The 27,036-nt window shown below is 41.7% G+C and overlaps 1 protein-coding gene across 1 annotated transcript in view; it reads left to right on the forward strand.

The window, feature by feature from the left end:
- The first annotated feature begins 998 nt into the window (after window positions 1-998).
- The window catches only part of ELK3 (ETS transcription factor ELK3), a 59,177-nt gene continuing 33,139 nt past the window's right edge, over window positions 999-27,036 (forward strand). Inside the window, exon 1 of the mRNA XM_065423877.1 lies at window positions 999-1,153. The gene's annotated coding sequence lies outside the window, so the exon portion shown is untranslated. The remainder of the gene's footprint in view (window positions 1,154-27,036) is intronic.

Genomic DNA, 27,036 nt, shown 5'->3' on the forward strand with positions numbered 1-27,036 from the left:
CAACATCAGAAACAGACAGTACAGGACAGACACATGCAATACATGGAAAGATTATTTAAACTCCAAATGGTGTATGCTTATTATTTTTAATAGAGATGAGTCTGAACCAAAACCCTAGTTCTGAACATCCTCAAATAGGTTCAAAATCTGAACCCAGATCTGAATTTCACAAATGGCCTGGCTTTATAATGAGCCAAACCAAAAACCATAGAATCCGATTTGGGATTTTCAATCCAGATTTTGAGTACACGTTCACTATTTAAATATGGTTTGTTTGTCTTTTTCCAGTTTGTTTTTAACACTATATATGTTTGGTGTTGTTTATGTATTTTGAGGTGTCCATCTACTTAAGGTCCAGTTCTGAGAAGTGGTCAGCACCTCTTCCAAGGTGCCGAATACTCTGACGCTGCCACTGAAATCAATAGAAGTTGAGGGTGCTCAGTGCTTTGCAGATCAAATCTGGAGACTGCACATTCCTTGGGACAAACACCATGTCTCCTCAGTGTCTTGTAGGGTGCTCAATGCACTATTGATGCTTAACAAGTGGTAATAATTACTAATAAATAATATTAACATGGTCGTGTTCATCTTTAACAGCTCTGAGCCACTGTTTTTGGAAAAGGTGATTATTTTGCAAAGCCACCTTATGCTCTTAGTAGAGGCTGTTCACGGGCCAGTTTGTTGAGCTTGTTTGAAGCTCCTCCCCTGGGGTGTAGAACAGGAAGAGGTGGAGGTCAGAGGGAGCTGCTGGAGCTCCTTGTGTGTGTGTGTGTGTGTGTGTGTGTGTAGTTACCGTTACCATTTTACTATGTGTGTGTCTTATATTACAGCAATGCTGCACATCAGCGGCCAGAGAGAGGGGAGAGGGGAGGAAAAGCCTGTTTACACAGACTGCAAACCGCCTGGGGAATAATGCAGGAAAGGAAGTGAGCCGGCTCTCTGTCTGACTGCTCCAACTTCCTGCTCTCACACACACATACACACCAACCAAGAAAAAAAAAAAAAAAAAAAAAAGAAAGAAAGAAAAAAACCAGGATCTCATTACAAGAGCAACAGAGCGCTTGCAGAAGACTGTCAGCATGGAAAACCAGGGGATTTTACCCAGCTCCCTTTAAACTACAAGGAGAGATTGGAAAAGTCCACCAGGCTCTGGGTATGTAAAAGTGCTTCTGAGCTCGGGCTAAGTATTGCAAAGTTTTGGGGGCTTGTGGCAGGGAATGAGAGCAAAGGGGAGACAGACAGGCTTTAAGAGACGGGCAAATAGGAGAATGGATGCAGCTGCGCTGCGGGGCCCAAGGGGGCAGGGGGCTGCTCTTCCCACAGGCACCACACAGAGTGTTTCCCTTCTGGCCTTTAATCTGCTGATAAAGGACAATGTGGCTGGAAGGGGCCCGGGCTGGGTGCGGGGACATCAGCTTCTCGGGCAGTCCGTGCAAGGGAACGAGTGGCAGGAACCCAGAGCAAACTATTTACTCTAAATGTCTGGTGGTAACTCGGGGGGCAGGGCCCGGAGCCCCGCGAGGGAGACCTGGCAGCACGGCGGGGGCCTGCCTGCCTGAGGGGAGCAAGGGGGGTGTCACTGCCTTGCCTGAGGGGGTCAATGGGGGTCACTGCCTTGCCTGGGAGGAGCAAGGGGGGTGTCACTGCTTGTCTGGGGGGAACAAGGGGGAGTCACTGCCTTGTCTGGGGACAGAGGAGTGACGGTCTGACTCGGGGTTCAGGGGGGCACTGCCTGCCCCGGCTGGGGAAGGGAGAGAGGAGACGAGGAATAGTTGCCTGTCTAAAAGGGGAAGGAGATGAGGGGCGAGTGCTCTACAAGGGGAAAGAGAAGTTGGGGGGGGGGGGGGGAGGAAGGGGTCAGGGTCTGCCTGGGACGAGAGGCAGGGGGCCACCATCTGCCAGGGCTCTCTGGGGAGGGAGCATAAATCAGAGACAGAAATAACTGACTGCCCAGGAAGCCCTTTGGGGTGCGCTTTGCATTCACTCGCTGCCCAGGGGCGTCCCAATTGCAGGGCCACGTGGGCCATTTTTAAAATTAAAATAATCATAATAGTGACTGGGGGAGGGGTCTGGGTGTTTGTCAACACGCCCAGGCGCTGGGGCAGTGTGTGCCGATCCCCGCCGCCCCTGCAAGGGGTGAAGGGGGCTGGGTGGGGAGGAGGGTTCTTGCAGAAACTGGAAAGGGGGGATTTAAAAAAAAGTGTCGGGAGAGTTTCAGGCTTGTCTGGAAACAGCAAGACTAATTGCCATGCGCTTCCGGTTTGAAACTGGCAGCAGACAACATCTTGAAAATGAGTCACTGCAGCTCACAAAGAAACTCTGTGGTTTTCTCCTTCTCAGGTTTATGTGTTTGCTCTTTTTACAGTTTCCTTTGTAGTCTTCAGAGTTCCCCTCTCTGCCCTCCCCCTCTCTCTTAGGTCCCCCCTCCCCAAAAGCCCTTCTGGCCCATTTTGATACATTTCACCGGGCCCGGGGGGGGGGGGGGGGGGAGAGAAAGAAAGAAAGTGGAGAGTTGTTTTTGGATCTGGCTTTGCTGAAGGTTAGAGGGACTCTGATGCTGCAGGGGGAAAAAGTTCCCTGAATTTTCCACTGGCTGCAGGAAGAGAGCCCATTTAGTCATGGCTAAGTAATGTCTGCACACACACCAACTAATCTCATTAGGAGTTTCCGTTCCCTAACACAGGAGGGTTTTGTGAAGCCCTGTCAGCTTTTCTACCACTGCAGTTGAAAGGGAGACAAGTTACATCTTTATTTACTTAGGGGTATAGGACTCAGACCAGTTTATTCAATGCAGCATCTTTTCAATCATGGGGTCTTCAACTTTTAAAAAAAGGCAGTGGTGTCATTTTAATTTCTAACAAAAAGGCATTACTCATCTAATATTTTGCTTTTGCAAAATCTTGGTTAGTTTCAGAACTTTAAGCATAAATGTAATTTACAAATATTTGATAGTTGTGGGAGGGTTTGTATGAAAAAGGGGATATTTTGGAGGTTGTACTTAGCTAAACATGTTCCAGACATCTATGATGAACTTATGGATTTGCATAGATTTTTTCAGATAAAAATTACACTCTTGCTGGTAGATGCTAGGACACTATGGTGATGGGTACATTAGAACTGTGGTGAGTGAACAAAAGGACAGAATCTTGTTGCACTGTCACTTTATTTGGTTAATTTTAAATTGACATCTAATTCATGCTTATGCCTTTCAACTTATGTGGTTTGTAAAGTGGCTTTATTATTATTTATGTCTTCTGCAGTAGGGCACAAAGGCTCTATTCAAAATTGGTGCCCTATTGCACACACAGAAAGATATTCTCCCTGCCCCCAAAAATGCTTACTGTCTAATTTAAAGTAAGAAGTTGTACAAAGGGAGCATGGAGCAAACAAAGAATATACCAAAAAAAAATGAAGTTTTAGACACATTTTCTGACATAAGAAATATCCAAAAAGCAAAAAGCGTGTAAAAGAAAAATATATATGATAAACATGGTAATGCCATGAAAGACTTCATTTGACACCTTTTAGCTACTAAATACTGTGCAAAAATATGATGATTGAATGAAGAAATAATAACACGTCTTTACCTGAGATGATCCTCAGCATTTCCTTTACTTTCTGTGTTCATCCTGTGCTAAGTTTTTCTGTATAGAAGAGCTTTTTGACAAATGCCACATTGCAAAGCAATTTCATTGGTGGATTACTGCCCACTACAGCCAGAGTGAGACACACATTCATTTCATACGCGGTCATACAAGAACTTTAGAGATGAGATATATTAAACATAGAAAATGCCTAATTCCTGGTCAGCTATCAAAGATGATCTTCAGACAGTAAGTGTTATTTCTCTTTTCAGAGAGTTCATCTTTCTGTGAAAATCTGAGTTTTCAAGAGATAATCATATTACTGGGAACATTTAATATTTCAAAGTCTATTGGGTAGGAACCAAAAAATTCAAGTTATAATCCAGTGAATATTCTGTGACACCAAAAGTCCTATTAGACTGTCCCTAACATTAAACATGAACTCTGTTTGTTAAATTTACACTCTAGTTTAATTAGCAGGGTTATGTAAACATTGTTGGAATTTCAAAATCCCATCTGTTGCATCTATATAGACTACACATATGTAGAGTATATGTTAATTATATGAATTTCATTTAATTCAGAATAAGTAAAAACATCTTGATGCCTTCATAATGATGTACATGAAAATAATAATATATCAGTTGTATGTACTACATATTTGAATTAAACAGTAAAGCACAATCCACAAGTGTTTTATAAATAAAATACATTGACTCAAGTGTGGGGAGAAAAAGTCCAAATTTTATTTTCTTCCATTCATGAATAATGCAATTCCCCTTAAATTATAAAAATGCTTTGTATATGTATATATTATAAATATTATCTCATTCCTTAAATATTTTGATTGTAAAATAAAAAAGTGATTAAGAAAAAAGTATAGATCATTACCTACAATGATTATTCATTTTATATTTACCTAATATTTCTACTATCAGAGTTGCATACATTTGGTTTTTCTCAGAGTATTTATAAACTGAAACATTTCCAAGAGCCGTACCATGTAAAAAAAAAAATGTTTACACCCTGGGAATCCATGTACCCTTATTATGTCACATTATCACTTACATGCAGTAGACCAAGACAAATAGCACAATCTCAAATAAATAAAATAAATAATCCTCCTTATAAATAAGTTTACAAAACACTACACACACACACACACACCTACCTATTCTTTACTTCTAGAGATACAATCAGTTTTACTTTCAATCATTAGAGAGACTTACTACTCACTGATTCATAGTGTGCTTTACTCCATTCAGTTGATGGTATTTCATTTAACTTAAGTCATGATTACAAAGTAAGTATTTTACTTCAAAGGCTGAAGTTTTGTCTTTCTTTATACAGTAAATTTGATCGTGTCAGCTGTACACTCACCTTGTAATCCCATTTTTGGAATGGATGCCAACTCAGGGAGTGTATGTGGGATGGAGGAGTCTTATAGGAGGGTAATAGCAATCAAGTGATTTTATAAACCTGATATTGAGGTACAACAGAATTTAAATGTTTTTTGTTATGCGAGAATTATTATACAATGAAAATGATACATTAACACAGATGCATTGAGCCCCAGGCAGTAGCTAAGGGCCATATGCTCCCATACAATGCATCATGTGTAGGGAAGCTAAGTAACAAAGATGCATGAAAAATATGGGTGCAGATTCTTAGCTGTGGGAAATGCAGTTACATGATGTCATGCCAGTTTCAGGAGAATGAAAAGCAGTAGACTTTCAAGTAACTCAAGATTTGGCTACTGATGAAAAAGGGGATTGTGGTGTTTGCGAACAGAGGAGGAAGCCTAGTACACAGTTGTTTATGATGCATGTTATCTGTAGAAAGTGTAATTTCCTAAGGAAAAGGGACCCTAAGCTAAGCCTGCCTTAATCAGTTGGCAATACATGTTAGTGATAAATCATTAAGAAGTTTGAATACCCATTTGTGGTCATTTGTGGGCCAAAGAGTCCTGTGTCACAGAATAAGATAAACTAGAGATGGAAAAGACTTGTTTGATCAACCAGTCCATCACATAAAGGCATGACTTATTGGATGTGTTTGAAATCTGGACTGATTATCAATCCACATAGCCTTCCTATGGTGGTTTTATTCCAATCTACTTTGCGTCTGAATATTGACTTCTGAATTTCTGTTAGAGCCACCAGATTGTGTCCAGGACATAGGTCTATTATGTGCCAGTTCCAACAAGTTTTCTGCTGGTTTTCAACTGCTACATGTCTTTTGTGACCACACCCAATGGCAATTACAACAGGCTGCTGCTAATGTACTTTTGAAAACACTGTTCTGTAGGTCCCACTACTGATTTGTAGTCGTAATTTTCTATGGAGTTTTTCCTCACTGTTTTCCACAGTAAGGAATCATATAACCCTGAATCATTAGGCAGATGTTTTCTTGGTCTGTAGCTTGTTTAATGAATCAGCTAATATTCTTGAGACTGTTGAGAGCTCTTGAAAGACTGAACATATCTGTTCTCATGTTGAAGTATTTTGTTGAATTATGTATGATTTAAGAATTAGTCATGATTTGTAGCCGAATGTTGGGAAGTAGGAACAGAAAGTCCAGCTCACTACACACAAAAATAAAATGGTAAATGTATGGAAACAAACCATATGCATATTGGTCTTTGTTCAGCATTTACTTAAATGGTTATGTTTACATTTTTATATCTAATGGTAACTTCTCCATAATTAAAGTTTTTAAATGGTTTATCTTTGAAAATAGATTTTAGCTTGGATCCATTTTTGGAAAATACTTTTGTTGTTTTTCTAAGCAATATAACAAAAAAAAAAAAAAAAATCCCTGTAACAGGCACTACATTCAATAACATCACTGTCCCACTGACTACTGATTATTTCAGTATCATATAATGCCAGTATATGTACCCCATGTGTTCTAGTGAAGTTCTGATTTTTAAAATTATTATAGTGGGACATGCAATTCAGAAATCTATCAGCCACACCATCAAGGGCTCATTCACCTGCACGTCTAGTAATGTTATATATGCCATCATGTGCCAGCAATGCCCCTCTGCCATGTACATTGGCCAAACCGGACAGTCCCTACGTAAAAGAATAAATGGACACAAATCGGACATCAGGAATGGTAACATACAAAAGCCAGTAGGTGAACACTTCAACCTCCCTGGACATTCTATAACAGATTTAAAAGTAACTCTTGTTGAACAAAAACACTTCAGAAACAGACTTCAAAGAGAAACAGCAGAACTAAAATTCATTTGCAAATTTAACACCATTAATTTGGGCTTGAATAGGGACTGGGAGTGGCTGGCTCATTACAAAAGCAGTTTTGCCTCTCCTGGAATTGACACCTCCTCATCTACATCCACCCTGATCGAATTGGCCCTGTCAACACTGGTTCTCCACTTGTGAGGTACTCCCTTCTCTTTGTGTGTCATTATATAATGCCTGCATCTGTAACTTTCACTCCATGCATCTGAAGAAGTGAGGTTTTTTATCCACGAAAGCTTATGCCCAAATAAATCTGTTAATCTTTAAGGTGCCACCGGACTCCTTGTTGTTTTTGAGAAATCTATCCTGAAATTGTTGGTCTATTCAGCTTCTGTAGTAGAGATGGCCAGTATCTCCCAGTCTATTCTAAAACTACATACTTCAGTAGCAGCTTTAACTTAAACGATGTACTTAAGAACAAAATGGCCCAAGTATAACCCTGGTGTAAGCAGGTAGAACTTCACTGAAGTCATTTTTATCAGTTCCAGTGGAGTTACACCTGTTAATACCATATCTGATTTTGACCCACTAGCATTACCGATGCTTTTGCAGTCTGTTTTATCATAGACTGATCTTACATACTTCAAGGAGGTATATCCATAAACTGTGTGAAAAAAGTTAACTAGGGACTAGATTCTGTGCCCCAGGCTAAGCCTGCGTAGCCACGCTTGCTTACAAATTGTTTAATAATTTTTTCCAGTATCTTTCCAGGTATTGAAGTCAGACTGACCTATTTCCTTTCGGTCCTCTTTGTTCTCCCTTTTTATGTTTACCCTTCTCCAGTCCTCTGGGACCTCACCCGTCCTTCATGAGTTCTCAAAGATAATTGCTAATGGTTTTGAGATTGCTTCACTTAGTTCCTTAAGTAGCCTAGGATGAATTTAATCAGGCCTTGATGACTTGAATACTTCTAACTTATCTAAATATTCTTTAACCTATTCTTTCCCTATTTTGGCTTGTGTTCCTTTCCCCTTGTTTTTAATATTAATTGTGTTGTGTATCTGGTCACCGTTAACCTTGTTAGTGAAGACTGAAACAAAATTGGCATTAAACACCTCAGCCATCTTGATGTCATCAGTTATGAGCTCTCTTTCCTGCTAAGTAGAGGACCTACACTTTCCTTTGTCTTTCTTTTGCTCCTAATGTATTTAAAGAACCTCTTCTTATTGCCTTTTTTGTTCCTTGCTAAATGTAATTCATTTTGTGCCTTAGCCTTTCTGATTTTGTCTCTATGTGCTTGTGCTATTTGTTTTTTACACTCCTCCTTAGCCATTTGTCCATGTTTCCACTTTTTGTAGGATTCTTTTTTGATTTTTATGTCATTAAAGGGCTCGTTACAGCCATGTTGGCCTCTTACAATTCTTCCTATCTTTCCTTTGCATCTAGATAGTTTGCCGTTGTGCCTTTAATATTATTTCAGTGAGCAACTGCCAGCTTTCCTCAACTCTGTTTTCTCTTAGATTTTCTTTCCATGGGACCTTACCTACCAGTTCTCTGTTAAAGTCTGCTTTTTTAAAAGTCTGTTGTCCTTATTTTGCTGCTCTTACTCCTTCCTTTTCTTATAATCATGAAATCCATCATTTCATGGGCACTTTCACTCCAAATTGCTACCAATTCCTTCCTGTTGGTCAGAATCATGTATAAAATGGCTGACCCCCAGGTTACTACTTCCACTTTCTGAAACAAAAAGTTGTCCCCAATACATTTCAAGAACTTATTGGAAGTTCCGCGTTTTGCTATATTACTTTTCCAAAAGATGTCTGGGTAGTTAAAGTCCCCCATTACTATTGGATCTTGTGTTTGGGATATTTCTGTTATTTGGTGGTCTTTAGCAGACTCTCTACGATGATGTCACCCCTACTTTTTACCTCTTTCGTCTTTACCCAGATACATCAATTGGTCTGCTCTGACCTCCTTCTGAATTTCTGAACAAGCTCATATTCTTGATGTATCATGCAACACCTTCTCTCTTTTTATCCTGCCTGTCCTTCCTATACAAGCTATACTCCTCTATAACAATATTCCAGTCATGGAACTTATCCCACCAAGTCTCTGTGACACCCATTAAGACATAATTTAGCTTATATACTAATATTTTCAGTTCTTCCTGTTTATTTTCTTTGCATTTGTACATCTAAGATGTTGAGGAAATTCCTCTGCTGATGTCCCTCTTGTTTCTTCTACGACCCTATTTTAATTTTCCATGCTCCCTCTCCCCCCCAACATCTAACTCTCCGTTAAGGTCGCCTTTTTTTATGTTTACCTGTGGGCTTTTGTCCCCTGCCCCCTTTGAACCTAGTTTAAAACTTCCTCACTAGGTTGGTGAGTCTGTGCACGAAGATGCTCTTCCCCTTCTTGGTCAAGTGGACCCCATCTCATCCCAGCAGACCCTCTTCCCAGAGCAGCATCCCATGGTCAAGGAAGCCAGAGCCCTCTTATCAATAACATCTGCATAGCCATTAATTCATCTGTAGGATGCGTGTGTCCCTGCCTGGGCCCTTACTCTCCATCGGGAGGATGGATGAGAACACAATCTGCATGCCTTCACTCTTGCTTCTGGAGTCCTGTGCTCAGGGTCATACTTAGCAGTATCATTAGTGCTCATATGGACGAGTAACACTGGATAGTGGTCAGAGGGATGGATGAGCCTCAGCAACCTTTCCGTAACGTCTCAGATGTGGGTTGCAGGCAGGCAGCACACCTTCGCAGAAATCATGTAAGGTCAGCAGATGGATGCCTCCGTCTCCTTCAGAAGGGAATCCCCAGCCACCAGCACCCTACACCTACTCCTCCTGGGTGGGGTGACTGTGAGCCTCCCAGCTTTGGGGGCAGGTGGCTCCTCCTCCTCAGCCATTGAAGTTTGCTCCTTGTGTCCTGTTGCCAGTACGATGTACAGTTCCTTCACCTCAATGGACGTGGGTGGGGGTGAAGCACTGTCTATTACTCAAGGTGGCCAGTAGCCAGTCTCCTCCCTATACAGCCCCAGTTTTCCTTCTTCCTCTGGTGCTGGTGTAGTCATCTGTAGTTGGCTAACATCCTCCATCCTAGATGTTTCCAAGTGTGTCCTGTCGATGAAGTCCTCACACTCCTGGATGCTACACTGATGAGGCACCCCCTCCTGCAGCTCTTCTTACCTGTTTCCCGAGGGACTCCACCAACAGACACCTCTCGCACACAGTCATTCCCCTGTCAGACTTTCGTCAATAGGGACATGCAGGCCTCAGTCCCAGTAGGTCAAAGCCAGGGCCTGGGTGGAAGCTCCCAGGATTAGGATGCCTGTCTGATGGGGGACCCCACAGATGCAGGGAGAGAGAAAGAGCAAGTGGTGGTGTTGGTGACATGCCATTTTCCATCCCATGGCAGGTTCTTCCTTGTAGAGCAGTAGTTCTCAACCTTTCCAGACTACTGTACCCTTTCAGGAATCTGATTTGTCTTGCGCATGTCAAGTTTCACCTCACTTAAAAACTACGTGCTTACAAAATCAGACATAAAAATATAGACGTCTCATAGCACACTATTACTGAAAAATTGCTTACTTTCTCATTTTGTCTGTATGAAATTTTAGTTTGTACTGACTTCGCTAGTGCTTTTTATGTAGCCTGTTGTAAAACTAGGCAAAGATCTAGATGAGTTGATGTATCCCCTAGAAGATCTCTGTGTACCCCAGGGGTACACATACCCCCAGTTGAGAACCACTGTTGTAGAGTACCTGCAAGTTAAGGAAAGGGGAAAATAAAACAACCATGCAGCCCTGCCTTCCTCCACTGGTGAACTCCCTTAGTCTTGAAGCTGCCTTCATCTCACCAGCCACTGGAGTCTGCATGCTTTTTAAAGACTGGGCCCCAAACACAGCTGGAATGGGTGACTCAACCCCTCTCTCTCAGTCACCTCTTATCACTGCCCTATCCAGTTAAAAACTGCACTGCTCTCACTTCTAAGAGCCCCTGCTAGAAAGGAGGCACTAATTTACCTAACTGCAGGGCAATTTAGCAGGACAGTCAACAACCAAGTCTAGATTTCAAAACACAGCAACCAGCTCAGAGTTCTATCAAACTCGATGGCAAACTCCCAGCACAGAAAGTGCTCCTCTTTTGCCCCCCAAATTTAATCAACAGCAGTAAGTAAGAGGTGCCCCAGAGATACGGCTAACTCTCTTCCTGAGATGAGGGAGAAGGAATCCTTCTGCAGGCCACAAATTGCTTTGCAACTGTATTTGAACACATACTTAACTCTGAGTATGTGAGTACTCCTATTAAAGTCATGGGACTACTTGCATGCTTTAAGTTAAGCACATGATAAAGTGTTTGCTAGTGCAGCCCTTAGTGGGACTGGAGTAGATCCTGACACTCCTATGCCTGCCCCTACCCTACAGAGGCCAAAGGTCTTCCTGGCAGGGCCGGTGCAAGGAAGTTTCACGCCCTAGGCGAAACTTCCACCTTGCGCCCCCCCCAGCCCTGAGGCGCCCGCCCTGAGGCACCCCCCCTGTGGCAGTTCCCCCCCCTGCCCTGAGGCGCCCCCCCGCGGCAGCTCCCCCCCCGCCGGGGAGCCGTGCGGCAGCTCCCCACCCCAGCTCATCTCTGCTCTGCCTCCTCCCCGAGCACGCCGCCCCCGCTCTAATTCTCCTCCCCTCCCAGGCTTGCGGCGCCAAACAGCTGGTTGGTGCCACAAGCCTGGGAGGTGGGAGAAGTGGAGCGGCGACTGCGCGCTCGAGGAGGGGGCGTAGCAGAGGTGAGCTGGGGTAGGGAGCTGCCGCATGACTCCCCGAGCCGGGGCGGGTGGGGAGCTTCTGCGGGGGGGGGGGGGGGTAAGCTGCTGCAGGGCTCCCCACCCCAGCTCACCTCTGCTAAGCCCCCTCCCTGAGCACGCCGCCCCCGCCGGCAGTGACAATAATTGCATGGAGTGGCCGCTGCGCTGGGAGAGGGAGTCTGAGCCGCAGGTGTCAGCATGCCGCCGGCAGCCCAGCCCAGAAACGCTGTAAAAAAAAAAATTGGGGGCACCACTTTTTGGCGCCCCCAAATCTTGGCACCCTAGGCAACCGCCTAGTTTGCCTTAATGGTAGCACCAGCCCTGCTTCCTGGTGTGTCATAGTCCTGTTCAAAAGCTTGTGTCAGGATATGCAGAGCAGCTTCATGGCGTGCAGAGGATGTTGGTCCCTGCATGAGCTCCCTAAATCCTGTTTCACAGAACAGAACCATTTCCACCTTGTCTTGGGCTGTCTATGCCAATGTATTATTCCATATCAGAGGGTTCCAAATACAGAGCAGCAACCCTGAGTCATTTTCTGGGGTTTTTGAAATGTGTACTATCTTAATGTCGTACCTCAGGTTTATTAACATCCTAACTGCAAGGGTAATAACCGAGAAATTCCTGTCTCTCTCACCCTTCACAATGTTCCATACCAGTATGCATGGTCCTTTAAAATGTTTTCTTCATTTATTTTTAAACATACTACAGTGTTAGCTGCTAACAAAAATGCTGTTAAGTCACGTAATGGATCATTGTCACAGTCTCCCCAAGCACATGATTTTCAATATTTAAAATAATTTTAAAATGTATAACGGGCTCTCTAAGTGTTAACATAGAAGATGCGCTAAGTATTAGCTCTGTGTAAAATGCCATCTTGCAAGATGAAGTTTTCTTGAAAATAAACCTCTACCCTGATATAACGTGGTCCTCAGGAGCCAAAAATCCCTACCGCATTACAGGTGAAACCCCGTTATATCGGGGTAGCGGCGGCAGGGCTCCAGCGGTGATTTAAAGAGCCCGGGGCTCCGGCCGCGGGGACCCCAGGGCCCTTTAAATTGCCACCCGAGCCCCACTGCCGCTGCTCTGGGGTAGTGGCAGCAGGGCTCCAGCGGTGATTTATAGGGCCCGGGGCTCCCCGCAGCAGCCAGAGTCCCGGGCCTTTAAAGCGCCGCCCGAGCCCCGCTGCCGGAGCCCTGGGGTTACCGCGCTATATGCGAACCCATGTTATATCGGGTCGTGTTATATCGGGGTAGAGGTGTACTGGCAAAAACAAAACATAAATAGGAATTTGTTTAAAACCTAGTATTTTTAAATTTGTACAATCATCTACTTAGGATATTTGTTAAAATTATATAACTATGGTATTGTAAAAGTTTCACCCTGCTAGTTTTGTGAAACAACTGACATGCTAATACATCTGCAGAACAGACTTCTATTACAATATACATTTCTCGGTGGCAGCATTTCACTGTAATATCTCCACATATCCCTTTATCATAAGTCTGTTCTTTACAAATAGAGTTAATTGAGTACCTTTCAGCCTGAGCTTTCTGAGAAAGGTCCTGGTATGTATTACAACTATTAAACAATTTATATTGCAATGGTGTTCAGCGGCCCCGTTTGTGCTAGTACAAACAGATTCCAAAAGTTTTAAATTTAAGTACTTCAATCAGCTTTTCCGAGCAAAACATACAGTAATGCCATAGAAGAATGAATAATATTAGAAGGTATATAGAAGGGAGAGACAAATTCTGATCTCAGTTACATTAGTGGAGTCTGGAAAAACTCCACTGACTTCAGAGGAGTAGTTTCAGATTACACTAGCTTAACTGAGATCAGAATCTGAGTTTAGCTTCTAGATATAGGGGTCAGATCTTGGCCTCTATGAAGACTGCTTTATCCTATTTTGGTGACTCAGAGCAGACTTAAAGCTGGTCTAAACGGTCAGTTGAGGAGAATCCTTCAGTGGAGTAGGGCTGGTATAGGGAGCCTAATTATAGCACCGTTTCATTCCAGCGATCTCTGTTTACTGCAGGCGCCATGGAAGTTAAAGCTGTTTGCAAATTAGAGCAGCCCCAGACTGCTCTAATATACAACAGTGGCTCAACTGATCCCCAGTCAGCTCCAAGATTGGGGGAGTAAAAAGGTGGCATCCATCGCCTTTTGCTATGCAGCATGGTGAGACCTGAGGATAGTGGCTATAGTCTTTAGATCTTATTTGACGAGAGTGACCTGATGCAATAGACACAACAAAAAGGATGATTGCTGTGTGTCCTGGGAAGCTGCAGAGATGTTAACAGATTAGTTGGTGAACAAATGTAATTTCTAAAGCTTTGTGATTTAGGCACTTTTTCTACAGTGATGTTTGTGGCAAAAATTTAAGTGATGCTCCTTCCCTCTCTTCTTCATAGTTTGCAGTAACCATGGCAATTGATTTAAGTATACAGGATATTAACATCCCTGGAGGACAATGACCAGATTTTTTTGTTTGTTAAGTAACGTTCACCTTAAACTGTAACTTATAGCCCACTAGCTATTTTAGTGTTTACATTAATGAATGAAGTAAGAGACAAGATGCTGGGTGATACCTGTAGGTCTTATCAGCGTACTAGGTATGTGAAAAATGGTACAGACTAAAAGATAAGTTAGTTATTTCATTAGGCTTTAGCATTAGCACTAGATTGGGGTAGGCAACCTGCGGCACGCAAGCTGATTTTCAGTGGCACTCACACTGCCCGGGTCCTGGCCACCAGTCCGGGGGCTCTGCATTTTAATTTAATTTTAAATGAAGCTTCTTACACATTTTAAAAACCTTATTTACTTTACATACAACAATAGTTTAGTTATATATTATAGACTTATAGAAAGAGACCTTCTAAAAACATTAAAATGTATTACTGGCACGCGAAACCTTAAATTAGAGTGAATAAATGAAGACTCAGCACACCACTTCTGAAAGGTTGCCGACCCCTGCACTAGAGCAAACCAGAACCTGGATAGCTTTTGGCATTACAGAACTTTTATGGATCAATTTTGTATCTGAGAAAGGGAGAAGGAAACTAATATTCTTGGAATTTGAGATACATGAGAGTACATACCAGTGATTCTTAATTTAGTGATAGTTTTTGAACCCATTACTCATTCTGGTGAACAGTTAGTCACAGGACTAATCCTATGGAAGCCAGCAACTGTGGGTCTTGACTACTCCTGTGAGTAACTGTTCACCAATGTGAATAAGGGATTCATGGTTTTGGATTGGTCTATAATAGCTATCAAAGGAACATTAGCTATTTTTCAGGAGACTCTGTGTATGCAAATGTCTATATATGTACACAGATTGCCTTTTACTAAATCAGACCATGCAATTTTTAGTCTAATCATACAACTAAATCCCAGTGTAACGAGTAAGTACACAGATAACCTGCTTGTGGTATTTTATAATTTTATGATTCATCTTTCCTAAGACAACACATTCTGAAAATTCAATTTACAGAAGACTTTACTAAGTCTGCCAACATATGTTGCCCATCACCTCACTATAGTTCAAGTCTCAGTCTCACCTTCAAACTAAGCCAAAACTAAATTACTAGAATTGCATTCCCTTTCCTTTTGACCAGATCCTTTTCTATCCACAGTATTAAGAGACCTGTTCGTTTTCCTGAGTTTCTAGTAAAAGACAAGTCAGTTAAGAGTGGAGGATTGGTTTAAAAATAAAAATAAATATTGTATAAAAATGGCAGTAGATATACAGGGAACATTTACAGTATTCTATGATTCTATTGATAAACTTATTAAAAATGCATCTCCTCATTGTAGTCATCAATATCGATTATAAACGCTTCTGTTTCTGTACCTTGTCACAAAATTTGAAGCTTTTAAACACTAGTTAAAGTACAGGCTCACCGGTAAAGAAGTCATATTTACTTTTAGGAGTAATCGTCACTGGATATGTTGAGTAAACTCCTCAGAAGTAGCATCTGCACCTGCAAACAAATATCTAAATACATGGCAGTTACACTGCCTTTATCTAGCTGTTTTCCCACTAGCACGTATATTTTTTCAACATTTAAAATGGAGACTTTCAAAGATTTTATATAACGGAACAAAATAATTATAACTGAGCCCCACTGACACAGGCAAAAATGTAACAAAAAAATTCATACGGGGAGGATAAAGATACAGGGCTGCCTTTGAACCTGGAAGTCCCTTGGATTACAACCTAGTGCATTGCCAACATGCCACAGATGTACACCATATGAGCAGATGAAGGAAATATAAGGAGTCTGTATTCATTTTACATCTATTCCAAGGTGAATGTTTGGAACCATTATAGATTTATGCACTTCTGTTTATGGGTTAGCCTTAGAAATAGTTAAACACATTGTTTATTAAAGCCCTTAACAGGGAGGAAAAGGCCACATTCCCTCATGTTAAGGGCTTTATATTCCATTCTTGTTAAGGCGGCTACTTGAGGCTTACCCTTTTGGGTGTCTCTACTCTGAAGACGGTCACATCGTAGGGGTTCTGTCATCACACCTCAGTGTGGCAAGGGACCAAGCCTGTGGAACTCATAGACATCTGCCTCAGTCCATCCCTCTCTACTTTTAAAGATCTATTGAAGATGTTGCTTTATCAGAAGTGTTTTTCTTCTGCAACTGCTATAGTCCCCATGTATGTATCCTTCCTTTTTAATTATGTAGATTTGTCATTTAATAATGTATTTGGAGTTGCTGTTGTCTATTTTGTGCTGTTTTAATTGTTGTTGTCTGATAAACTGTACAGAGCCCAAAGTGACTGGTGATGATTTTTTTTTGGGGGGGGGGGGGGGGGAGGGGAGAAAGACGCTCTGTAAATTATTAAATTAAATTAATTTCTTATTAAAAGATCCTACAAAAATAAAAGTTAAGGAAAAACTATTTAGTTGCTTATACATGAAGCATGCTTATCTCGTAATACTGCTAAGCACTGCAGGCAACAAAGCCCTGTGTCTTTTGACACACCCTTAAAACACCTTAATTGTGTGGCAGTATTACTGCTCTTCTGAAGCCATCTCAGAACTTCTGTGTTGGGTCAATCTTTAACTTTTTCTAATGTTTCCACTGGGTGGTGCTGCAGGAATTCCTACCTTTTGACTTGAATCTGCATTTCCCAGAAAGACACCTCTAAAATATAATAGGAGGAAGTCCTGATTTAGAAAGTTTTTGCAGTTTCAACACAATAGAAAAATTCTGAGGATGCTCTAGCAGGAAACCTTCCAGTTGCTGGATATGGAAAAATTACCAACCCACTATATTGTGTACAAAGAGTTCCCTAAAGTGCTGTTGGTGTGTACGACAGCACAAGTTAGTTCTATTGGCATTTACCAGAGAAAGTTCTTCATCAAGATAATACACGTATATTTACACATTTACTTGCAAGCTTACTTTTTCAAGGTCAGTTAAATTAGTAGTAAGATCTCCTTTGCTGAATATTTGACAAAATTTCTAAGTAAACAAACTGATATTTGTTTTTTCTTCATTTTGGCAGAAATGCTAACTTTTCACTGACCACATCCTATTTGTCATCCTTGAAACATAACTGTTGAGAAATATAATTTGAAGATTGACTCCGACTTTTGCCTTTTTCTTTTACAATGTTCCTGTGCAGCCGTTTGGATAGTACTCGCCACTTTTTTTAACCTCTCATGATCTATTGGTTGTTACACAAACCAATATCAAGGGGAAAATGTAATGATTTTGCTAATTATTCTAGAAATACAACCTCAAAATCAACATCAGCTCAAATTTGCATCTGGAGTCATATGTAAAACAAATATACCTGAAAAATATTGTTCTTGATAATATTAAAATTAATTTTCTCTTTCACAACCAGCATGTTTCTTACGTTTGCAATTAAACTAAAAAAAATTGGCATAAGCAAAGCATCTGAAAGTTGTTAACTTTCAATATAGATGTTCACCATAGTACTAGGTTTATACACTGAAAATATATAGATAAGATAAATGAGATAGAAATTACATTTTTCTGTATTTTTCTCTAAAAATATTCATTTATTTTAAGCGCTGAGTGTTAGTTACAATAAATTGAAAGATTTTGGTCATTTCAGTGAAAAATGAATTCTCTTTAAACTTGCATAATGATTTTTTTTCCCTGCTAGACATTGTCCTGTTTAAAAAATTTACTCAACTCTCTCATCATTTCTTGTATCCAGTAATTACATTAAAAAAAAAAAAACCTTACCAAAATAATGTAATTTAACAGCAAATTATCCATGTTCTTTTGCAAGCTAATGCAGTCATCATCTCAAGGGTTAAAACAAACCTGAGACACTGAGCAAAATAAAACCAGAGCTGCGATTACAAACTGGGACAGATGTAGGAGGCCAGGTTTCCTGTGGCCCATTTTCCAGTTTCCTGCCTGTAACCTGTAGAAATAGAGGAAGCTGAATGCTAACGTGAATGAGAGACCTAACAATGCACAGCGTCACTCTGCTCAGAGAAACGTGCTCTTAGCCAGAATTAGGATACAAAGGCAATAAACACACAAAAAATACACACTCATTTTCCAGACCAGTTGAAAAGAAGAAAGACATCTGTTTAAAGAGAAATGCGTGTGCCTGCAAAACAAGTACTTTCCTGTATGAGACATAAATGCACGTGTGTGCATGGGAGGGTGAGAGGTGGCTGGGTGAGTGTGTGTGTGTGTAGTAGTTGTACGTTTTGCAGCTGCTCTGGTTGCAAAAGGATTTGGTAATTTCTTAATGTATTTAGTGAAATTAATTTCCCTGCTCTGGCTAGGCCTGTGTTTTAATCTTTTTCATGTACATATTTGACCACTGTGAGCCATTCCAAGCTTTGCAGATTTAACTGGCCTGTGATAGACTGTGCAGCCCCTGTGGTTTTCCAGTCAACCTCCCTGACTAATCTGTTACCCAGGTTCCCTACCTTGATTTTTGCTTCCGGTCCCAGGCCTCAATGGACTTTCTAAAGTCAGTAGGAGCTGCTTTTGACCTTAGTGGATATGCGGAATCATGTCCATGGACTTTAAAGTTTACATGAGTTCCTAGTGACTTACTAAGATCTGTAGCAGCTCCTACTGCCCTAGAAAGTCGACAGAGAGGCAAACCTGGGAGTGGAAGAAAAAAATGAAGGCATGGAACCTAGAAGAAACAGGAGAACTTGGGATTAGGGACCAGATTTAGGTAAATCAGCTGTGAAGCCAGGGAATATGGAGAGCTCCTGAACACCACAGGGTTTCCTGCTTTCTGCCTCCTAATTACTCTGTAGAGTTTCTAGCTCCCCCTATCGCAGGGCCCACAGATCTTAATATCACCACAAAGTATCCTACTTTCTACCTCCCAGTTCATGTCATTAACATTTAAACAAAGATAAGTTGACTGCTCAATTTAACCTTAATTCTTAATTTCCTGTGTTTCTAATGGTTGTTTTTTGACAACAACAACATTCTTGTAAGATGGGGGTTTTGTGTGTGTATATGTATAAATATATAATAAATGCTGTTGTATCTCCTGAGCATTTCTGGGAATAAGCATTTTGATGGGCATCTTTCATAATATTTATCAAAGTTCTGTCTGTGTACTCTAAAGCAGGTTCCCAATCACTGGCACATAGTGTCGGCATTGGTATTCTAGGCTCCTCTTTCCTCTCTTAGTGGTAAACCTCAAGTTTGGGCCTTGGGCCATGCACCTATTCATTTCTCATTCAGTTAGTCTGGTAAACTGTGATAGTTGCTTGAGAAGTTTGTGGATCCCTCTTTTATACAGTTTATTCCTTTGCCATAAAATATTCTATTTCCAAGTATAATTTTTTGGCAATCAGTTGTTATACCAATAATTATTTATATCAATGGAGATTGTGTTCACTGGGGGAAAATTTATTAGACTATTCAGCTCAACCTAATACTTCTGACATCACTGGGTGGATATGTCCCTTCCACAAATATACTACATCAAAAACCCCTACATGTAAAGAACATTAAGGTTGCAAAGTTAAAAACTCAAAAGTTAGGAATGCCAAAATTAAGGTTGCCAGTACAACCTTAATTCAGCCCCCTTGTGCATATGCATTATAATACATTCTTTAATTATTTGATCACATACAATATTTTCCACAGAGCCTCTGACTCATTCAGTGCACAGGACAGATGTTGTTCACTGAAATGGCAGTATTTCTTTTTATACTCATCATTCAGTGTGTGGCCCAGGCATTATTTCTTGCACACCATTCAAACCTTGCACTGGGTAAAAAATTATTAATTTCTAGGTTTGCTGAGAAAAATTAGGAATTCCCATGGGAAATTCTGACAGTTCTGCATTTGTTTTTTCCCCAAATTGGGACAAAAAGTTGGTTTTTTTTGTGGAATTTTGATTCAGAAATGTCAAAACAAAAATGTTTTGACATTTTGAATTGAAACTAAACATTGACATTGCCAAAATCAAAATGTATCAAAATGCTTTGTTTCAAGTTAGTTCAATATTAAACTACATTGTCCCATACTGGCTCATTGCCTCATGGGAGCTGTAATTTGGGAGCTCAATGCCACCATTTTCCTATCTGGGCTAGGCTTCCTTGCTTGATTGCATCTCCCATAATGCACCTAGAGCCATCTGACCATGATGCACCATGCTGGTCAATCAGGGGGAAATACACATTGCATTATTGGAAGGTGTAGTTCTCCAGGGAGTCCAGCCCATAGGAAAGAAGGGGGGGGGGGGGGCAAATAATGATTTGAAACAAAACGTTTCGGCTTAGTTAAAAAACCAAAACATTCCAATTTGGGTCAAACCCACCCAAAATGAAATATTTCATTTAGATTTTCCTGACAGAAAATTGAAAATTTTCAGCAAAAATTTTGATTTTGGAGAAACTGCATTTTCTGTTTGAAAATGATTCTGACAGAGAATTCCCAACCAGCTCTATTAATTTCCTCCACTTTTTCTGTGGGGCCCTCATTGTAGCAAAATAGATTCTGCTAGGGTTACCATACGTCCGGCTTTTTGGGCCTCAAATCCCCGTCTGGGAGGAAATCCCAAAAAGCCGGACATGTCCAGGAAAATAGGGAGGGAGGGGTCGTGGGGCCGGAGCCGCTCGGCCGGGGGCCGGCGGTGCTCGGCCGGGGGCTGGGGCTGCTGGGGCTGCCAGGGCCAGGGCGGGCCGGAGCCGCTCGGCTGGAACTAGGGCTGGCGCCCCAGGGCCCGAGCCGAGCCAGGCGGGAGACGCCGGGGCCAGAGCCTCTTGGCCTGGGCCGGCCGGCCACCAGAGGAAGCCGCTCGGCCGGGGGGGGGGCTGGACTGGGCCGCGCCCCGCTCCAGCCCCAGCCTACCTGCTGCCTCCCTGTTTCAGGCTTCCCACGAACATTTGATTCGCGGGAAGCAGGAGAGGGGGAGGAGCAGGGGGGCGGAGCGTTCAGGGGAGGGGGCAGAGTTGGGGTGGGGACTTTGGGGAAGGGGCGGGGAAGGGGCGGGGCCGGGGCCCCGTGGAGTGTCCTCCTTTTTTAAAATTAAAATATGGTAACCCTAGATTCTGCTTAATAGCAACCCTGTTAATAACAACGTTCTGTAAATAGGAACATTCTGCTTGGAACCGATTCAATCCAGTTGACTAGAATGTTAATTGGTCTGGATATTGGCGACAGGCATGCCAGCTATTGTCAACTTCTTTGTGGAAAGCCTAGGCCACACACAGGTTTACAGGGCTGCAACCAGGGGAGGAAGCGCTGGTACATGTGGAACCCGGGCAGGTTGCAGGCAGGGCAGCCGGGAGGCTGGACGGGGTGGCTTTCCACAGGGAGCAGGGTGCAGGTGGCCCATGGGGTTGCATGGTACCTCTCCTTGTGCTGTGTTCCACCCTGGCACTGTGGGTCCAGGCTCAGCTCATCCTAGTACCCCCGCTTCCTATAGAGAACCCTGTCCGCAGGCAGGCTAGTGGGATTGCAGTCAGGGATGGAAGTGCATGGATGTACCAAGTCTGGGCCTTCAGTGGTCCGGAGAGTGAAGGGAGAGGTGTTGTGCAGCCGTAATGCTTCCTTCCCTGGCTGCAGCTCCACAAACCTGCCTGCGGTTGGTGCTCTGTGCGCCCCAGCGCTTCCTTCCAGGGCTGCAGCGCCGGAACGAAGCACTGGGATTTGCCGAGCACTGACTGCAGGCAGGTTTGTGGGGCTGCAGCCCCACAAGCCTTCTTTTTGCTTATTGGCAACCGCCGATTAATAGCAACTTTTGGCTTTCCACCGAGGGTTGCTGATATTTGGAATCTACTGTACTGTATCTTAGTTCTTTACGAACATTAATGAAATCATCTTTGCAGCACCCCTGAGAGGTGAAGTGCTATTATGCTCATTTTACACATGGCCACTGAGGGACAGAGACGGAAGCCAAAATTGTAACAGTGTTAACTAATTTTGCGTGACCAATCTGACCTTGGATCTAATTATTCAGAGCATTTGGCCTTTTCTTATAGCGTTTTATATGTTCAGCGCAGAGATCCCGTTGACTTCAGTTGCAGTTGTGAGCGCTTAGTACTTCTGCAAATCAGACACCAGGTGTCTTAAATTGGGTACCCAGAAAATAAGGAATAGACACTGAATGGCCACCTGTGAATATATTGGCATATGTGACTTGCCCAGCATCACATAGCAACTCTGTGGCAGAGGCAAGGATAGAATCCATTTCTCCTGGGCACCATTCAACTGCCTTAACCATGAGACTGTCCGTTCTCTTCCTGCCATTCCCTGCCTCATTCACTACACACCTTCCAGCTTCTGCAACAAATGAAGAAGGGTCCTACAGACAACAGCTTCAGTCCACCCTATGCACTGAAAGAGGCAGGGATCCTGTGGAAAAAATAGTATGTGATCATATAATTAAAAACTGTACCATAATGCGTATGCACAAGGGGACTGACTTAAGGTTGCACCTAACTAACCTAACATTTTGGTGCTTGGCTTTGCAACATTAACATTCTTTTAATGTAGCATTTTTGGATGTAATTTCCTAAGATTAAAAAAAAACAAATTGAAAAAAAAATGTATCGTAGAACCATATTGAATCCCTCCCTCCCGCATATGGGTGAACAGCAGGGTTGGGATCTATAGATCACAGCACAGTTCTGTATTACTTGAGCTAATGGAGTAACAGGTAGCAGTAGAAGGCGGTTATCTTTTAGGTGAACCCTGGGACTAGAGGAGATGGACACCTATGCTTTGCCAGTAGATTTCACAGTTATTTGCTAGACATCAAAGGAAAGATGAGACTATTCCAGGTTCTGCAGTGGAGTGTTCTCTAGGGATTACAGACCCTTCGGACTCTGTCTCCCCCAGCCTTTCCCTGCCCTATCCCCTCCCCTGCGGCTATCCCCCTGCTCCTTCCCTCCTCTTCCACAGCTCCATGTATTCTCCCTTAACTACGTCCTTGGAAACAGCTGACCCATTTTATTTAAAACTTTAAAAAAAATCAGCCGAGGCAGACACCCGGCATGGAAAATTTCAGCCTGTACAGTTTGTTTGTGGAAGTTACAAGCAACTGGAAACAGGGTTTTATAATGGAAACTGTTGGGCAACCTTAGCTATAATTGTCACTATCTGCACCACCTATAATACATGCTCTTGGTCAGGGCTGAAGGGTCAGGAAGGTGCTGCAACAAAACACACTTCTAAACCAGTTAAGGTCCAATTAAACTTTCCTCTGATATAGAGAAGAGGATGTAGTCCAGCTCTAAAAGCAAAGAAAGGCACATTGTGTGTCTGAACTATTCTAGTAATATGACTTATGTCATCATGATTGTGAAGGTTGTGTTGGTGTTTTCAGAACCCCTTGCCCTTTTTAATTTCTTCAACTGAAATTCTGTCTTCAAGGTCTTAGCCCAGGAGATTTGTTTTACAAAAGTCTAAAACAGTTTAAGCTATTTTTAATTTCCCAGAGTAAAAGAAGTTGATGATTTCAGATGCTTTTTGTCATTCCAAAGAGGCACCAGATGTAAACTAAAATTGTGCAGGATATTTCTTTATATTGTATATTATTAGTTATAAGGGAGAAACTCAAATAAAAATGTATTTGTAACAATATGATTATGAGCCAGCTCCCTGTGTAATAAAATAAACACATTTTTTAACTCCAGGGGCTAGTGTATATATGTGAGAGTCAGATGAATAGAGTTACATGGTTAACCAGAATGTCTTGGATAAATCCACTATGGAAGGCTAAATACTTATTTATCCAATAGACTATATCTGCTTTAAAGGCACATGATGTAACTTTAAATATCTGTATGTGTTTATACCCTTTTTCTTACCCTACATGGGGTAAAAAAGGATTGATATAAAAATACATAAAATTTGCATAAAAATGTATGTAACCGAATAAATACTGTGCCTTTAATTCGAAATATATGTTTTACATTTAACTTAAATACTGGTTTGTTGAAGAGACTGGAATGGCTCCCCATGGACCACTGCTCTCTGTCGTAGACTATATTATTGTTACATTGCACATCTGGGAGTTGCCTTTTGTGTTCAAATTCAATTTCCAAATGTAATGGATAAATGAGGCCTTTGCAGTCATAAGAACATGGATAAATTTGGAAAACCCCTTTTGGTGTGTGTGCTTTGAAATGATTTAGACCAAAGCAAGTTCCCAATTCTATTTTGCCTCCCCCCTAAAGATATTCACTAAATTCTCCAGTATCTTTAGCTGACTCAGTAAATTAACTTTGGTGAAGAATAAATTATTTATCTTTGTCATTAAATATTCTACATGCAGAGTTTCATTTTGTTTATCATAGGACCTAGTGGATTGCTTTTCTAGTGAGTGAAAAGCAACAAACATTGATTAACACCCTAATGTATATGAGTGAAGAGGAAAACCCTAAAGTTCAGTGAACTGCTTATACAGGTACATACAGTCTGACATGGTTGAATAGCTAGAAGCCTTGTGCCACCTTGTGGCAGTCACACCAAACAGAACTGTAGAGCCGTAAGCCTGATAAACACACTGGCCGCACCGTAGAATAATATTTGAACCTTAGTGATCTAAACCCTACTAATTTTGTTTTGGAGATAATTTCATTTGCTGGACTTAGATGTAGATAATGGATACTCCTAAAAATCCAATTAACCTGATAATACTGAGATTCTTATATCTGTATCAGATATGTGAAACAAGGTCAGAATTAAACAAGCAATTAAGCAAGTGTTAAGAAAAAATATTGAATTAGTGGCTTTCCCACTCCTATTTCCCCCTGATCTAGGGATATCAATTAATTATCCTATTTGGATACCTAGAGCAGCAGTCACAAAAGCCCGAATGACTAGCCCTGATACTTATACCAATGGTTAGAGGTAATATTTACATGCTGACAAATTTCAAAATTACTGAAAATGAGAAAAATCTTGCTTATTCATTTTCTAGTTTAAAGGTCAATTGAAAATGAATTTTTGATTGTAAAAATAGCCTGACCTTCAAGGTTAACAATCCTGAATCTTGATTTAAATGTGTGCACACATATGGCAAATCAGAATATGGACTCTCTGAAATGCTCTTGTTCTTCTGTTACTATATAAGTCAGAGGTCGGCAACCTTTCAGAAGCGGTGTGCCGACTCTTCATTTATTCACTCTAATTTAAGGTTTCGCGTGCCAGTAATACATTTTAACATTTTTAGGTCTCTTTCTATAAGTCTATAATATAGAACTAAACTATTGTTGTATGTAAAATAAATAAGATTTTTAAAATGTTTAAGAAGCTTCATTTAAAATTAAATTAAAATGCAGAGCCCCCTGGACCGGTGGCCAGGACCCGGGCAGTGTGAGTGCCACTGAAAATCAGCTCACGTGCCGCCTTTGGCATGTGTGCCATAGGTTGCCTACCCCTGATATAAGCAATAGAAGACAGGGTCTTATAAAAGGAAGTGACTGTCTACACAGGGATACCCACGAAAATTAATATGTATTAATTGAAGGTGTGAATTTGAAGTGGATTAGTTAAACTGTATTTAATCCCTGCATGATGCTTTTATTCAGAATTAAAGTGGCATAATTCAGTTTACTTTAACTCACTTTGAAAGTGATTTAAGGCCACTTTAATTCTGGGATGTAATAGCAGGTGTGTTGTAAGTAAGACACTAGATGTAATTTTTCTCCTCTACTTCGTGCTGATTAGTATTGTGTCCAGTTCTGGGCGCCACATTTCAGGAAAGATGTGGACAAATTGGAGAAAGTCCAGAGAAGAGCAACAAAAATGATTAAAGGTCTAGAAAACATGACCTGTGAGGGAAGATTGAAAAAACTGAGTTTGTTTAGTCTGGAAAAGAGAAGACTGAGAGGGGACATGACAACTGTTTTCAAGTACATACAAGGTTGTTACAAGTAGGAGGGAGAAGAATTGTTCTTAACCTCTGAGGATAGGACAAGAAGCAATGGGCTTAAATTACAGCAAGGGAGGGTTAGGTTGGACATTAGGAAAAACTTCCTAACTGTCAGAGTGGTTAAGCACTGGAATAAATTGCCTAGGGAGGTTGTGGAATCTCCATCATTGGAGATTTTTAAGAGCAGGTTAGACAAACACTTGTCAGGAATGGTCTAGATCAGGGTTTCTCAAGCTCTTTCTGAGACACCCCCCCGCCCCCCAACACGCTATAAAAACTCCATGGCCCACCTGTGCCACAACAACTGTTTTTCTCCATATAAAAGCCAGGGCCATCATTAAGGGGTAGGAAGCAGGGCAATTGCCTGGGGCCCTATGCCACAGGTGAAACTGCGAAGCTAAATTGCTCAGGCTTCGGCTTCAACCCCGGGTGTTGGGGCTCGAGGCCACGGGCTGTGAGTCTAATGCCAGCCATGCTTGATGGACCCCCTGAAACCTGCTTGAGAACCACTGGTCTAGATAATACTTAGTCCTACCATGAGTGCAGGGGCCTGGACTAGATGACCTCTCGAGGTCCCTTCCAGTCCTGTGATTCTATGAATGAGGGTGTTCAGACAGAAGTTTAATGTGGTTTAATTAATCCACTTCAAATTCACATTTTTAGTTAATTTGGATTATTTTTCCTGGATGTTCCTGCATAGATAAGCCCTCAGCCCCTTTTGAAAATTTTACCCTATGCCTAAATCACTTTTTAAATGGGATTTACTCTTCCAACTGACTTAGGGCACTTTTGAAATTTTTCTCCTAGCTGCCAGCTCCATCTGCGATACTGAAGGGCAAAATACTTCTGACGTAACTGATGGAATGTTTAAGGTGAATCACTTTGGGGGAATTATTTTACACTTCCCAAGTGTGCTAGGCTCCTTACATTGCCGATAAAATGGTCCCTGCTCCAAAGAGCTGACAGTCCAAGTGCAGACATGATGCAACAAAGGAGGTGACAAAGCAGCAGAGAAAGAGGATTGGTGAGGAAGGAGAGGGATTACAGCAATACGATTACGCAGTCAC

This window comes from Emys orbicularis, chromosome 1, assembly GCF_028017835.1.
Source record: "Emys orbicularis isolate rEmyOrb1 chromosome 1, rEmyOrb1.hap1, whole genome shotgun sequence".
NCBI lineage: Eukaryota > Metazoa > Chordata > Testudines > Emydidae > Emys > Emys orbicularis.